The sequence below is a fragment of the Wyeomyia smithii genome, chromosome 2 (assembly GCF_029784165.1).
Source record: "Wyeomyia smithii strain HCP4-BCI-WySm-NY-G18 chromosome 2, ASM2978416v1, whole genome shotgun sequence".
NCBI lineage: Eukaryota > Metazoa > Arthropoda > Insecta > Diptera > Culicidae > Wyeomyia > Wyeomyia smithii.
In genome coordinates, this window is record NC_073695.1 from 199,796,512 (window position 1) to 199,813,907 (window position 17,396).

The 17,396-nt window shown below is 40.2% G+C and overlaps 1 protein-coding gene across 3 annotated transcripts in view; it reads right to left on the reverse strand.

The window, feature by feature from the left end:
- The window catches only part of LOC129721147 (orexin receptor type 2-like), a 372,491-nt gene that overhangs the window by 350,209 nt on the left and 4,886 nt on the right, over positions 1-17,396 (reverse strand). For all 3 annotated transcript variants that reach the window (XM_055673351.1, XM_055673352.1, XM_055673350.1), the window contains exon 2: positions 11,830-12,506. The gene's annotated coding sequence lies outside the window, so the exon portion shown is untranslated. The remainder of the gene's footprint in view (positions 1-11,829; positions 12,507-17,396) is intronic.

The following is a 17,396-nucleotide window of genomic DNA, read 5'->3' on the forward strand; positions in this document are numbered from 1 at the left end:
CACGTTTAGGGTTCTAATCCTTTATAGCATGATAAAATTTGTTATACAAATTCCAATCTTAACACCACCCAATATGAGTATCTCCGGTGCCAGAATGTTGCAAGAAGCTAAAAATTGACTTCAGACACCACTATGAATTGTAGGATGGCAACTTCTGGTTTCTGGAAAACAGCCAAAAATGGCCGATTTCCGCCTAACATGAGTATCTCCGGAACTAGAATGATACACAGCAGCTGAAATCGACCACAGAACCCATTTTGGATTCTAGGTTGGCGACTTCCGGTTCCTGGGAAACAGCCGAAAATGATCGAATAACACCCAATATGGGCGTTTCTTCAATCACAATGACGCTCAGAGGCCAGATATTATCTTAAATACCATTTTGAAATCCAAGACGGCGACTTCCGGTTTGTGAAAAACAGCATAAAATAACCAATCAGGCACTATTTTGAATTATTTAATGGCAACTTCTAGGAAACAGTCGAAAATAACCGAATAATACTCAATATGGATATCGAGATGATGCATAGAAACCAAACATTGACCCTGGACACTATTTTGAATTTAAAGACGACCACTTTTAGTTTCTGGAAAACAATTAAAATAACTAAATACCTGTGTTAGATTGATGCCAGAAAATCTGCTGAAAATGACCGAATACCACCCAATATGAATATATTCAGAATTAAGAAGATGTACAGAAGCCAAAAGTCGAGGATATTGTCATTTCGATAAAACCAGTCATTTCAAACGATTTGTTATTTGACTTTGATCATATCCTATGGCCGATTCTCCGTGCATTTGCAGACTTTAAACACATCGCAAGGAATCAACGAATTTGGAACGTTCAAATAGTACGATACCGCATTTAAATTATATTGAGGTCACAAATATCGATCAAAGCAGGTATCGTTTTAAATAGTCTTTGAATTTTTTTTTCTTTCCATAACTTTTGAGCCACATATCAAATTGTTATAAAATTCGTTATTTGTAAGTTTGAGTGATGACTCGTTCGTATGACACTAGTTATGTTCAAATAAGTCATGTAATTTTTGAGATAATAGACTTTCGTTGTTTCATTAACAATTTAATAACGATTACTTAAGTTCGATTATAATCAAATGAAATGGAAACGTATAGAGCAGCCAAACTTTGAAACCACGTGTTCAATCATAATTCATCAGTTAACGCTCAACTAGTCCGCTCGTCTGATAATAATGTTGATTGTGTAGTTTCTGAGATAATGAAGTTTCGTGATTTTCACATTTCGGTACATTACAGACGAAGTTACAGTTCGATTACAGTAAAATTCAATAGGGTGTTATGAGGCAGCTAGACTTATCAGTTGACATTAATTTTGTGGAAATCGGTTCAGCCATCTCTGAGAAAAGTGAGTGAGTCCAAATAGTCTTCGGAATATGTTCCTTTTCAAAGCTGGATTTCACATTTTTGAACATAACAGTCAAAGTAATAGTCCAATTGCAAAACAAATCAATAGGGTCTTATGGGACAACTAGACCTTCCATTTGACACTGATTTTATGAAAATCTGTCCAGCCATCTCTGAGAAACATGAGTGAGATTAAACTGTCTTTAGAACACGTTTTTTTTCGTAACTTTTGAACCACTAGTTCAATCTTTATAAAATTCAAAAGTTCTGGGTTTTCGAGGTAGCCCGTTCATTTGAAACCAATTTTGTTCAAATCGGTTGTGTGGTTTTAGAGATAATGATGTTTCATGGTTTTTACATTTTGATACATAACCTCTAAACTAAAAATCCGATTACAATGAAATTAGATAGGGTCTTATAGGACAACAAGACCTTTCATTTGCAATTAATTTCATGAAAATCGGTCCAGCCATCTCTGAGAAAAGTGAGTGAGAATAAAAATCTGCACATACGCACACACACACACAAACACATACACACACACACACACACACACACACACACACACACACACATACAAAAAATGCTCAGCTCGTCGAGCTGAGTCGAGTGATATATACCATTCGGCCCTTTGGAGCACTTTTATATCTTCGGTTTTGCAAGTGATGGCTATACCTTTCTAGGAGAAAGGCAAAAATGGGTCAACTGTTTATACCACAGATGTGAGTCAACCTTCACCCTCCGATCAAGTTCGTCCAGTTCAGCAATCGCTCTCGAATGCAACAGTGCAAATAATTAAACAAACAGCTTTATATAGTTTTACGTCAACCTTGCGGTTGTGGCTTTGCACACGACCCTTGCTTTTTTTTTTCAAAATTGATTGGATTGTGTTTTGAACAGAAAACAATTATTTCCTAAGTTTTTGTCCAATTTTAACACATGGTATGGATTAGTGAAGTTTGTCGTATCAATATTATGTTTTTTTTTTCAATGTAACGTCAGTTAAGCCAAATACCGGATTGGTTTTTTTTTTTGACTACATGACATTACAAGTGAAACCTAATTTAATTTATTTGATTATATTAATTCCTCAGCTCGAGCGGGGGCCTAGTGTGGTTGGTAACGTCTCCGCCAACCACGCTCGACGCCTGGGTTCGAATTCCACCGCCGACATAGGTGTCGATGGTTGTGAGGTGGCGTGACCCATTCACAACCAACCCAACTGGTCTAGATTCAATCCTAGCCGACACCGGGAGATTTTCTGAGGCGAAAAATCTCTGGGATCACGCCTTCCATCGCATGAGGAAGTAAAGCCGTTGGCGCCGGTCCGTTAATAAAAACGGGTCGTGAGTTAGGGACCTGGGTGTGGAGTCGCCTCCCTGGGCGTCGGTAATTGACCACAACAGTGGCGGAAATAGACCGACGGAAAATAAGCGAAAATAAAAAAAAAATTCCTCAGCTCCTGATGCTACAAACAAAGGTCTAACAAAGCTCATACTCGTATTCAGCAGTTCATAGTTTCACATCAAAAAGACAGTTGCAAGATTTCTCCAATAAAAAAGAATCAAAGGAGGAAAAATAAACACTAGTTCACATTTCCTCCTTCGAAGCTGTAAGTGTATTTATATATAAACCCCTTGCTTTGCTGAGCAGCCTCCAGTAGCTCTGGATGAAAATGTTTTTCGCCTATTTGAAGCTTTCCTATCCATTCCAGGCTTCCACACCATGTGTCCGAGGTGGGTTTTGATTTATCCGCTCCGGAGGATCGGGTTTGGTAAAAGGGTTCTTCGGTCAGCTGTGGAGTAACTTAATGGTCGATTTCTGCTGCGCTCAGCACACAAGTGAATCCCTCGCAGAGAGGAAGGGGTACCGCATTTGATAAATATACTTCTAAATGGATTCGCAGGCATTGATTGAGAATTTAAGAAGAATTTAACAGAATACAAGCGTCCGGATGATCCGGAGGGGTGTTTGATTAATGGATTTTCTTGCTCCCAGCACGGTCACCGTCGTTCATTCAGATTTTGTTTTTCTTTTGATGAAGCTCGAAAACAACACAATTTGAGTCTGTTAATATGTCTACTGGATGGTGGAAAAAAACAAAAGAAAAGGGAAATGGAAGGAAAATTGCCGTTATCACGCAAGACTAGAGTGCCTGCCGGAGGTTTAGGACAATTTATGCCTATATTTTTTCGTCATCCTTCTTGTAGCTCTTATATCAAAGTATATTTTCTGCTTGGAGTGCGGTCTAGCAGTAAAATTAAAATATCCTACCCTTGAGTTACTTTCATACAAAAATTTAAAAACATACGCATACACGCAAGTTTCAAGTGTGAATAAGAAATAAGTTTGCATCTGGGGAAAAAAACTCACCCATTCCGATGAAACTTATGATTTGCTGTAAACTCATGAAAAAAGCATGGTATTAAAGGTGGTGTTCGTAGAAGTAATATAAATTGTAAAAGCGAAGCCTTCGGACTGCACACTAATTCAGAACTTGATGTTTGAATTATTCGACACAGACTTCGCAGTCAACCGTCAAAAATTACGTACCCAATTTTCGAATAGATATTTGAAACCGGACGTGACTTTTAATGTGAATAAATATTTGCATCATTCCGCGTCGAACACCCGACAGAAACGGACGTGCAAAGTGGTCGTTCTATTACAATCCGGTCCGTGTGTACGAATAGCCAAACAAAAGAGTGTATTATTCAAGGCCATCAGTTGACAGTCGAGTCCGTGTCGCTGTGCTGAGTGATCTCACACCCGGCTCACTGCTGGTGGCTGTATTGGTGCTGCTGTACTGGTGCTGCTGGCTGCTTTGGGTGCAGCTTCGAACGATCGGACAACCACTGCTGGAAGGAAGAAGTAAAGAGGTACGTGTTCTTGTCGGCGCAAGTGCGCTAGTGCGCTACATTTAGCGCGATGGATATAGATCCCTCGCCTCCCGTGCCACCATCCCCGAACCCCCCTGACCCTGACCCTTCTGTTACCCCCTCCCCTGTTCATTCTCCAGTCCCCCCTCGCCCCAGGCTTTACCCGGACGGATCTCAACAGGGCAGCTATACTGTTTATTTTCGTCCAAAGGCAGGAGTGAATTCAAAGCGATTAAACATACTGCAAATTTCAAAAGACCTGACGAAGGGGTACAAGGCCGTGACCGAAATTTCCAAGGTCCGACCTAACAAGCTCCGTGTCGTGGTCAGTGATCTGGCACAGGCCAATGCTATCGCTTGCTCTGAGCTCTTCACACGCGAGTATCGCGTTTACATACCCGCACGAGACGTGGAGATCGACGGTGTCATAACCGATTCGAGTCTGTCTGTCGAGTGTATCCTAAAAAGCGCAACCGGTTGCTTCAAAAATACCGAAACACAGGCGAAGATTTTGGATTGTAAGCAATTGCGGTCCATGTCTCTCGTCGGCGGTAAAAAAGTTTACACTCCGTCAGACTCGTTTCGCGTTACGTTTGCCGGATCTGCACTCCCTAGCCACGTCTCGATCGACCGGGTTCGTCTGCCTGTGCGATTGTATGTACCCCGTGTTATGAATTGCACCAATTGCAAGCAGTTAGGCCACACAGCCGCCTACTGCTGCAATAAGGCACGATGTAGCAAGTGTGGGGAGACTCATGCGGAAGATTCTTGCAGTGTTAATGCTGAAAAATGTATTCACTGTGGGGAAAACCAGCATGAGCTCTCCACATGCCCGGTGTACATGCAGCGCAGAGATAAAATCAAGCGGTCACTTAAGGAGCGTTCAAAGCGTTCTTACGCTGAGATGCTGAAGAAGACCGTGACCACTTCTACCATAACATCGAACCCCTTTGATCTGTTGCCCTCTGATGAAACCGATTCTGACGATTCATTAGCGGGAACATCTTATGCCAATCCTGGGGAGTCTAGGAAGAGGAAAAATGTTTCTTCTCCTAAACTTCCCCGTAAAGGTCCTAAGATTTCCCAAAGTGTAATGAAAAGTACGAACAATCCAAACAGTGCTGCGGAAAAACCGAAGCAAACTCCTCCTGGGCTTGCAAATTTAAAGTCCCAGAAGGAGTTCCCAGCACTGCCAGGAACATCTAAAACCCCAGTTGTTCCTTTTGCACTCCCAGTTGATGAAACAACCTCTGGATTAGTGAAATTTTCTGACATTGTGGACTGGATTTTTGAAAATTTCAATGTACCCGATCCAATTAAAATTTTTCTTACAGCATTCCTCCCAACAGTTAGATCATTTTTGAAGCAGTTGACTGCCCAATGGCCCCTCCTTGCAGCGATTGTATCCTTCGATGCCTAATTCAACTGCGTATATGAAGGATTCTATCTCTGTCTTACAGTGGAATTGTAGAAGTATTTTACCAAAAATTGATTCGTTTAAAGTATTGATAAATAGAAACAAATGCGATGCATTTTCCCTTTGTGAAACTTGGCTTACTTCAAATATTGATCTCAACTTCCATGATTTTAATATTATTCGCCTTGATCGAGACACCCCATATGGAGGAGTACTTTTAGGGATTAAAAAGTGCTATTCTTTCTATCGTATTAACCTCCCCTCGATTCCAGGCATCGAAGTTGTCGCATGTCAAATGACAATACAAGGTAAAGAGCTTTGTATTGCCTCAATATATATTCCTCCCAGAGCACAGGTTGGGCAACGGTTGCTCTTTGATTTAATAGAACTTCTTCCCTCGCCACGTTTGATTTTGGGAGACTTCAACTCTCATGGTGTGGCTTGGGGTTCCCCCTACAATGATAACCGCTCCTCTTTAATCTATAACCTTTGCGATGACTTCGACATGACTATTTTAAACAACGGTGAAATGACACGTATCCCGAAACCTCCAGCGCGCCCAAGCGCTTTGGATCTATCCTTATGTTCGACGTCGCTACGGTTGGATTGCACATGGAAGGTAATCCTCGATCCTCACGGTAGCGACCATTTGCCTATTCTTATTTCAATTAATAACGGGTCAACACGCATGCGACCAATTGACATTCCGTATGACCTCACACGGAATGTTGATTGGAAGTTATACGAGGAAATGATTTCAAAAGCGGTCGAGTCGATTCAACATCATCCACCACTTGAAGAATACAACCTCCTCGCGGGTTTGATTCTCGACGCCGCGTTGCAAGCCCAAACAAAGAAATATCCCGGCGTATCGATCAAAGAACGGCCTCCCACTCCGTGGTGGGACCAAGAGTGCTCCGATGTCTACACGCAAAGATCCGACGCGTTTAAGGCCTACCAGAAGGGAGGTATACCCGACGACTATATACGGTATTCGGAGCTTAATACCAAGCTCAAAAGCCTGGCTAAAGCAAAGAAACGCGGATATTGGCGTCGGTTCGTGAACGAGACGTCGAGGGAGACATCGATGAGCACTCTTTGGAACACAGCCCGAAGAATGCGGAATCGCGTAACGGTCAACGAAAGCGAGGAGTCTTCAAGTCGGTGGATATTTGATTTTGCCAGGAAAGTATGTCCGGACTCTGTTCCTGAGCAAAACATTGTTCGCGATGCGTCTCCGGGCCACGACGCGATAGAATCACCTTTTACGATGGCAGAATTTTCAGTTGCCCTCCTGTCCTGTAACAATAACGCGCCTGGGTTAGATAGAATCAAATTCAACTTGTTGAAGAATCTACCCGGCAATGCCAAGAGGCGCTTGTTGAACTTGTTCAATAAGTTCCTGGAGCAAAACATTGTACCGCAGGATTGGAGGCAAGTGAAGGTGATCGCCATCCAAAAACCAGGGAAACCAGCTTCTGATCACAACTCTTATAGGCCGATTGCAATGCTATCCTGAATCCGGAAATTGATGGAAAAAATGATACTCCGTCGTTTAGACCATTGGGTCGAATCAAATTGTCTACTATCAGATACTCAATTTGGCTTCCGCCGTGCCAAAGGGACGAATGATTGTCTTGCGTTGCTTTCAACAGATATTCAGCTGGCGTATGCTCGCAAAGAACAAATGGCGTCTGCGTTCTTGGACATTAAGGGGGCTTTTGATTCCTTTTCTATTGACATTCTTTCGGGTAAACTTCACCGACAAGGATTTTCTCCAATTTTGAACAATTTTTTGCACAATTTGTTGTCCGAAAAGCACATGCATTTTACGCACGGCGATTTGGCAACTTTTCGCATTAGCTACATGGGTCTTCCCCAGGGCTCATGTTTAAGCCCCCTTCTTTACAACTTTTATGTAAATGACATCGACGAATGTTTGGCAAATTCATGCACGATAAGACAACTTGCAGACGACAGTGTAATCTCTGTTACAGGAGCCAAAGCTGCCGATTTGCAAGGACCATTGCAAGATACCTTGGACAATTTGTCTGCTTGGGCTTTACAGCTAGGTATCGAATTCTCTCCGGAGAAGACTGAGATAGTAGTTTTTTCTAGGAAGCATGAACCTGCTCAGCTTCAAACACAATTAATGGGTAAAACGATTTCTCAGGTTTTGGTACACAAATATCTTAGTGTCTGGTTCGACTCTAAAAGCACCTGGGGTTGTCACGTGAGGTGTCTGATGAAAATATGTCAACAAAGAGTGAATTTTCTTCGTACAATAACCGGACAATGGTGGGGAGCCCACCCAGGAGACCTTATAAGGCTTCACCAAACAACGATATTGTCTGTTATTGAGTACGGGTGTTTCTGCTTCCGCTCCGCAGCAAACACACATTTGATCAAACTGGAGCGAATACAATATCGTTGTTTGCGTATCGCCTTGGGTTGCATGCAATCGACCCATACGATGAGTTTGGAGATCTTAGCTGGAGTACTACCATTGAAAAACCGCTTCTGGAGCCTGTCTTCTCGTATTTTAATCAAAGGTGAGGTCTTGAACCGTCCCGTGATTGAAAATTTTGAAAGGTTAATCGAACTTAATTCTCAAACCCGTTTTAAGACATTGTATTTCAATCACATGTCCCAAAATATTAACCCTTCTTCGAATATTCCAAATCGTGTCGACTTATCAAATACTTCTGATTCTACTGTGTTTTTCGATACATCCATGATAGAAGAAACTCGTGGAATCCCGGATCATTTACGCGTGCAGCAGATCCCTAAAATTTTTTCCAATAAATATCGAAACATCAACTGCAACAATATGTTCTACACTGACGGATCACTTCTTGATGGGTCCACTGGCTTCGGTATCTTCAATAACAATTTAACCGTCTCCCATAAGCTCGATAATCCTGCTTCTGTTTACGTCGCAGAATTAGCTGCAATTCAGTACACCCTAGGGATTATCGAAAAAATGCCCACGGACCATTATTTCATCTTTACGGACAGTCTCAGTTCCATTGAGGCTCTCCGATCGATGAAAGATGTTAAGCACTCTCCGTATTTCCTGGGGAAAATACGGGAACATCTGAGTGCTTTATCCGAAAAATCTACTCAGATTACCTTAGCGTGGGTCCCTTCTCACTGCTCGATACCGGGTAATGAGAAAGCGGACTCTTTGGCTAAGGTGGGCGCAACAAATGGTGATATTTATGAAAGACCAATTGCCTTTAATGAATTTTTCGCATTTTTACGTCAGAATACGATCATCAGTTGGCAAAATTTTGGACCAAGGGGGAGCTGGGAAGGTGGTTACATTCCATAATCCCCAAGGTATCGACGAACCCGTGGTTCAAGGGGTTGGATGTAGATCGGGATTTCATTTGCGTGATGTCCCGGCTTATGTCCAATCACTATAGATTTGACGCGCTCCTCCGTCGTGTTGGGCTCGGGGAGAGTGGTATCTGTGCCTGTGGTGAAGGTTATCACGACATAGAGCACGTTGTTTGGTCATGCCCTGTACACCGTGACGCCAGGTCTAGATTAATAGCTTCCCTGCAGGCCGAAGGTAGGCAGCCGGCTGTTCCTGTTCGTGATGTCTTGGCGAGCCGTGACCTATCCTACATGTCCCTTATATACGTTTTCCTGAAATCCATCCACGCCCCAGTTTAGTCCTATCCCCTTCCGCCTACATCCAACCAAACGACAAGAACACGTTAAGACCCCGGATCCGAAACAGCAATCAAACCCGCACGATACTCTCAAGGCCCGATGGAAACAACCCAATATGCCAGTCCGTAATATCTTGGCCCAGCAGCGGAACAAATTTAATATGCTGCTTACCTATGGCAATGAAAACCATCAAACAGCAAACCTGTGCTTTTAATGCAAAATATTCTAGCTTTAAGTTAGATTTAGTTTCAGCTCGTAGTCGGCAGCGAGGATAAAAAATTTGCTTTTAGTTATTAAGATACTTTAGAAAGTAAGCTACCAGATATAATTGGCGCCGTTAAACATTGAATTGTATTTGTGCCGTGTCAAATAAACTATAGATAAAAAAAAAAAAAAAAAAAAAAATATTTGCATGCCCCTGAAAATTCTGTGGTCCCCGTGGCTCTGTGGTTAGCGATATCGGTCGGCTAGCTCTCCCACACGGTTGTGATATCGGGTTCGATTCCCGATCGAGTCGAGGATCTTTTCGAGCTGGAAATTCTCTCGACTCAGCACTGGGGCACGGTGTATCGTTGTACTTATCCTACACATACAAAATGTGCCAAAAACAATATCGATAATGAATTCTCTCAACTAATCTAGTTGATCGAGACCGCTATTAGCCCCAAGGCTAAGCGTGCGATATTAAAAAATGCCCCTGAAAAAATTTTCTTCCTGAAACTCAATTAAGATACATTTTACAGATCAACTAAAAATTAGAAAGTTCTTCTTCACGTTGCAATTCTGTCATTATCTAAAAGTGATAGAGGCAAAAAGTGGAGAAGAATTTAAAGTGAATCGTATTATATTTATTCTATCAACAGCTCTGTTAGAAATTATAAAATTAACCATTACCATCATAACCAGAATTGCAAGGTAAAACTATTCTTGTGAAATTTCTTCTATACAATTTCTCATCAAATTAAGCACATATGTACTGCAGCTCTGTGCATTAATAGATTAATGCTAATACAGACCTCCTAATTAGCTGCGAAAAAAGCATATTTCACAAAATATTATCACAAAGCAACGAACATTACATTAAGATCAAAGTTTCTTATATTGCAAGGTTTATAAAACTGTGAAAAAAAAAACACTTTGATATAGGTTATAATTCATTCCACTAAAAGCAGGCCATCATGAAGAATTGCTGCATTGTTAATGAGGCCAGTATCACCTTTGGCGAGTTAATGAGAGGTGAGTTGAATGCATTCTTAATATTTTCTTCGCCCTGTCCGCTGCCTTATATCAACGTGTTTTAGGGAACAGATTTCATTATAGACCCATTTATTGGATTATTTTGTAATTAAAAGTTGTAATTTAGTTTTCTTTTGTGACGAAAACTATTTTTGAAATGCATTGCTGTTTATGATTAACAATAAGCTTGAAGTTTTCGTACGATGCAGTTTTATCACCATTGAGTTTTAATTGATACATATTTGAAAATTTTCCACTTGCATAACTCTAACTAGGACTTTTGGAACCAAGCAAGAATACCTCTTTTGAAAACAATCATTACGAAAATAATTAACGTATTAGCTGCCTCGCCCCATTCAGTCATTGTAAAGTCAGATATCGCAAAAAAAAACAAACAGAAAACTTATACCATTCCAAGCAAAGTCATACCAGAATTATTCAACTTCCAGCTCAATTATTCAACACGTTTCGAAGCATCCCTCTGAACTTATTACGGCAGAATAAAACAAAAGGCGAATCATCTCCACCATCCCAATTAATGCAACAATGCGAAAGCCTATTTAGACGCCCTGCTTTGATCTTTTCAAATTCCCAGGCAGGGTGGTAAAAAGGACACATACCTACAATAATCCTCATCAAAAGCAATCATCCTCTAGCAGTACGGAGAAGTGTTTTTGTTTAAAACCGACAACAGATTCGAGATTTTAGATTGCGCTTTGTTACCTTTTGAACAAAAAAAAGAAAGCAAAATGTCATTCCGTAGCAAACATTCCCCCGGCTTTCACCAAGCCGAAATATTCGTCCATCCAATAAAGCAGGTGTCTCTTGGACTGTGAGTTTCACCCGACAAACAAAATTCATTCATCCGAGTGGAGAGAATTCCGTCGACGCAAAACCGGTAATCGCATCACTTAATAAAACAGTACAACTTTTTGCTACATTTTGCTAGTCTGAATTTCATCACTCGGGTGCGATAATCGAGTATATAGCACACAATCTGGGTTTACTGACTAACTATAGAAGTCTCCCCTTGGGGTACTTTACTTCTGTGATTTTCGATTGGTTACCTGGACTTTTGGAACAGATTTCACAATAGATAATTGTTCCCATTTAATAATCTCAGAAGTTTATCTGTGTCACGTAACGAGCGATAGTAGAATTTTACTTTTGTAATGCAACCCAATTCAGTTTAATATTATAGAATTGAGAGGAAATAGCAGTACTTACTTGTGCAGGAAGGTTCGCTTGAAGTACCCTGTCACTCAGGTTGGCAGATTATTGAATAGGGTTTAACAAAGAAAAAAGTTTTCTCATTTAGCTTACTGCTTACCACGATGACACCGGTACCGATGGAGACACTTGGTATTTTGAAGTTTGATACATTTGATTTTTACTTAACTGTTCTTCTAACATTAATTCACTGTAACATAGTTTTCTGCTTTCTCGCAACCGAGTATTTATTTACAATCTGACATTGATTCACATAATCACAGTATGGATTCGCACTGACTTTTTTAGTTATCTGACCAATACACCCAATTATTCACTGTTTTGATACACAATAATCATAAAATCAGTGCGTTTGCAAACATTCAATTACTCAGTATACACAATTTTCGCTATCCAATCGGCTGGTACAGACAATATCAGGCAGACAACATGGGTTTCCCGTCACTGTATAATCACTCTCATTTGGAGCAACTGCCGTTTAACAGGATTATAGCGGATTTATTCGGTGAACACTGTGTCCCTTTTTGATTTAAAATAGCTTACAGTAACTATGATGCCATTCAACATTCCACAATGATATAGACAGTAAATCCGGATAAGCGATCGATTCACTCACACTGTATCACACTTTTTTTCTGCAATCGTGCCAAATTCTATCGAAGCCTCCAGGATGTCTGCAATTGTAAACAGAAGCAAGAAATGAGTTTTTGTTGAGTTTGTAAGGCTGAGTTCTGCCTTAAATCTACATCTACTTATATTTTTATGTCGGGTAGAACAAATATTGACCAATTTAGATTTCATTACATTTGGGTTAGTTTCATTTGTGGCTCATTTTTCTGTTGCGTTCAAAGACCTCTCGCATATGATTTTGTGGAGCCTGTATTTATTTTCCTTATCGTTTGTGATTGGCTTCGTGATAAGAAAAACAAACAGCCGAATATGTTTCATGGTGATCTAGCGCAAACTATTGCCGTGTGGTTTTCACGGTCCTGTTTTGCTTCCGAAGAATGGGATTGGTAAAGTTCCTAACTATGGCAAACTTTAAATACAACACTTTTTTTTTATTTTCTATGATGTGATTATAAGGGACTTAAGGGAATCTCCTCATAAGCAGGGGGTGGTTTTCCTCATATTTCATTAAGGTGAAAAAACGGCACAGAGAAATAATCTTCTGCATTTGTGCAACGGTAAGTGTGGACATGAGAAAAAAAATATTGGTGCAAAAAAAAGTGACGGACTCATTAACGGTGGCTCGTGCTGGATTGGCGTGCATGATTACAGAAAAACTACTTAAGAAATTTGTTCCAAATTTCAATTGCTTTAAAGATAATCAAAATACGCAACTAGTCCATCATAGTTATTAAATAATTGTTTTTTTTTTCAATTTTTTTATGCCTTTGTTTCAAAAAAGCAGCAAAAGTAGAACTTATTGACAATTTTGTTATCTAAATTTTAAAGCGTATTTTGACAAAAGTGACTTTTTTTGTTGTAAGATTTAGACCACTGCGACCATTGTATTGATCTTTTGTGGTAACAAATGAGACTTGCTTTGCAACATATGCAACAATTTTCCATAGATTTTCTATAGAGTTCGAATCTGGGGACTGCGCTGGCCAATCCAATAATTTCATATTTTCGTTTAAAAACCATGCTCAAGTTCTCAATGCTATATGTTTAGGATCGTTATGCTGCATAAAATCTAACGAAGTGGCATGTTTTCTTCGGCATACGAAAGCAGCACCACATCATTAGGTGGCCTCCCCCAAATTATACTGTTTTCTTGGTGAATCGCAAATTTGCTCTAGTTTTAAGTTATCTTTTCTTTAAGTTTCATCATATTCCAGATATCTTATATCGTTTGACATTCTAAAACTTGCATTTTCAAGAAAATTAGTTGAGGAATCAAAAAACTCCTATTTTGAGCGGCAGTGTTATTTCATTTATTTATTTTCTACAACAGACATCCATTGTCTAAATGGTGACTAGACTACTACACTAAACATTAATACAACAGTTGTACAGCACTGTATTAATGCGCAGTCCAAACCGTGAAGCAGTATTCCGGCTGCGATCGAACAAGCAAGCAATATAATGCAGTCAGACATTTTATGTCCATGAATTCGCGTGTCATTCTGGAGATTAGTCCAGGCTGCACAGATGCTTTGGTGATTGTAAGTTGATTGGAGATTGGTATGTTTGACATCGAGAAGTACACCAAGACGACATCGACTCGCTGAATTGATTGACTGTTGAGGCTATAGTCGAAGGATACCGGATGCATTTTTCTAGTGTATGTTATAACCGAACATTTAGAGGGATTTATCGTCATACGGTTAATCGGTTAATACGGTTAATACCAATTACTGAATGAGTTTAGATAGAGCATTTAGATAAAAACCGTGCTGGCCATCTGATATGGCATGCTGACAATGCGAGAAAATAGGTTGTATGATGAGCAGTTCAAGCAATTTTGACACTGCGCAAAGAGCCGATATTCCTCTGTAGTTATCCACGCTCGACCTGTCACCTTTTTTGTGTACGGGAAACACATATGCCAACAGGAAATTAATAATGTCAACAGGAAATTTGCCACTTGCCAGCAATACAAATGCGACAAAAGTACAAGAAGGGTCAGAACACATTTTTTCAATAAGGTGGCAGGGATTCCATCAGGCCCAGGAAAGTTCCAGTGCTTGAGCTTACGAACGGCGGCGAGAATTGCGTTGGCGTCGTGGTTTATATATGAGATGCAGCTGTTTGAAATAGGTACATTGTTTCCGGTTTCCGAAATTTGCTCGGTAGAGAGTGTTTCATTCGAGAGAACAGTAGAAAATTTGCTCGCAAAAAAATTACAACTAGCGGCCGCGTTGTCGTCAATCTCATTATCTAGCACCTCTAAGTCCGGATTGCTTACGTTGTTCGCTGACGAAATTCCAAAATTTTTTTGGATCAGTTTTCGATTTGTCTTCCATGCGTGGTCGGTGTGCAGAAAAACAACGTCGGCTTAGCCTTTTGTAGAAATTGTTAATCCGGCGAAAGTGGTCACGTAGAAGGGTAGTAAAGAGCTATGTTGCTAGCGGCCTTCTGAAAAGTACTGTCAATCCATGACAGCAAATTTTAAACTAATTCGGCTCTCATCGTATTGCACAGCCCGATAGCTACCTAAGACGGCGCACACATGCTATGTCAAACGGGTAGTTATTTTTCATCTTTTCATGTCTGTTGATTCTGCCAAGCTGTCGCTCATGACAGCCTTTTCGCGACATCCTTCGGCACAAATCTGAGCGTACTATCAGGTGATTATGATTCACGAGAGTAAGACCGATTCTATAATGAAAGGCGATGCGAAATACGTTTTTTCTCAGGTGGGGAACAATATCAACAATGCGAAAACGTTGAGATACGGATTGCTTCGTATTCACTATGGCTTCGGCCTAAGAAAAAGAATATACGAAGGAGTGCAAGGCCAATATCGTCGTCCATCGATGACAACCGCATACGATTAGCAGACTGTCAACAGTAAAGATACTCAAAGAGAGAGAGATAGGTGCTGAAAAAAAAACGCCAATCTGGCAGTTGGGTTTCACATGTCAGAGGTGCCAGATCTCTTCTCAAAGCGCAATGTTGACTAACTTTTCCATTCGACCCGTATAATCGGTGGTGACGATGGAAGTCCTAGGCAATAATAAAGAGCAACGTAAAAACCGTGAAAGTGTTTAATTTTATGTTTATGTTTATTTTTATACACTTTCACCACAATTGGTCATTATTTTGTTTACCATACAAATGGTTCGTGAACCTCCGCTTAAGCATCTCTGTAATAATGCAATTTTTAATTATTACTAATTAATTGTTTAACAATAAAACAAGAATAACGTATTTAAATAAACACGTTTGTTATTGAACCTGAATGCAATACCATTTTAACTTTAACCACTAAACCAAACTTTAACCAAACTAAAGAACTTTCTCAGAATAAACAAACTACGCTGTTATGTTCGATTGAACAAAATACATGCGCAAGAATGAACTGTCGTGTGTAACACGACACAGCTTCGTTGCCTGTGTAAGCTGTAGTTGTATGTAAGCTCCCATCAGGGCCGGATTTAGGTGCTCTGGGGGCCCGGGGCAAATTTGTTTGTGAGGCCCTTATTTCGTAAAACATTTAGAGGTATCGTTCTGGAAGGTGACGAGCAAAAAAGCCCCAGGACTAGGGGGGCCTCTGAATCGGGAGGCCCGGGGCATTTGCGTCCTTTGCCCCCCCCCCCCCTTCAAATCCGGGCCTTGCTTCCATGAATAGCTTATTTATGAGACTGTTCTAGTAATACGAGGGCCCAGTCGTCAGTAAAGTGTCGCACCGCGGTACTTTTCCGAAGCCTGGTTGCTAGATACGGGTCATTCCATCCCAAGTGTCCGAGGAAAAATGCATCGACCAGCTCTAATTCAACCAAAATTTATTTTGGTATAAGAGTATTTTGAGCCGGAACTTATAAATCTAAAGTTTTGTACCGATTGATGGAACACTCTACCAATGGGACTGCTCCAGTTTCAATGAACCTGGAAAACACCTTTTTTATTTGCAAATATTTCAGGACCCTGAAGAGCTACAAGTGATCTTGACATATCATTTTGAAAGGGTTTCAGATGTATAATCAAACTACGTGATCATGTTTTTTTCTGCAGTGCTGCCAACATAGCGTTTTTTTTTTCGATTCAAAAAAAATGTTTCTCTAAAAAATCAAGTTTTGAAAAAATAGCTTTTTTAGATAATCAATTTCCAATATTCACTTCAACTTGTTTCCGAAAAAATTTTTTGAAGTGTATATTTTTTTCGGGAAGACCAAATTACTATCTACAACTTTGCCGAAGATGTTCATTCTTGAAGATGGTGTGTTTTATAAGATTGTACTTAAAACAAATTTGTATCGCTGGAAAACGGTATTGGTTATCGCAGCAATTCTCATTTCGCGAATGGCACTCGCGATGCGCTTTGAAAGCTACTAAGAAAACACATCCCAAACGCTTCAAGGATTTAGTCTTGATATTTTTGTTTAATGTTGGCTTGCATTTTGATATTGATTTTTTTTTAAACCCATAAAATATGTTCCGCAAATATTCTTTACAACTAACATGAAGTTATCAGAAAGTCTCTCTGATGGCTTAATAAAAATAAAACCTGCGTGTTATAATAGTGGCTTACATAAAAATTGACAACCGCAACATAGGCAGACCCTCCCAGACTTGTTGGGCCAGCATTGTACTGGACTTTTTTCGAGCGTTTTTTTTTCTAGTTACACATTACAATGTTAAAATCGAGAGCATGATACCAATCCTACGCGCTGTTTTTGTACGATAATCGATCATAAATACTGGCTCTGTTGAAATTGAATATGCGTAACTCATCGGACCCTGTTATCAGAAGGTTGTGAAAATAAGACGAACAAACAAGGTAACCGATTTAGACAGTACGCATTTATATCAAGTAAATCCAGATTTAGAGAACTGGCAGCTGAGATCTGAGTCTAGAAAAAAATAATTTACGGTGTATGTATTTTTTCTAGAAC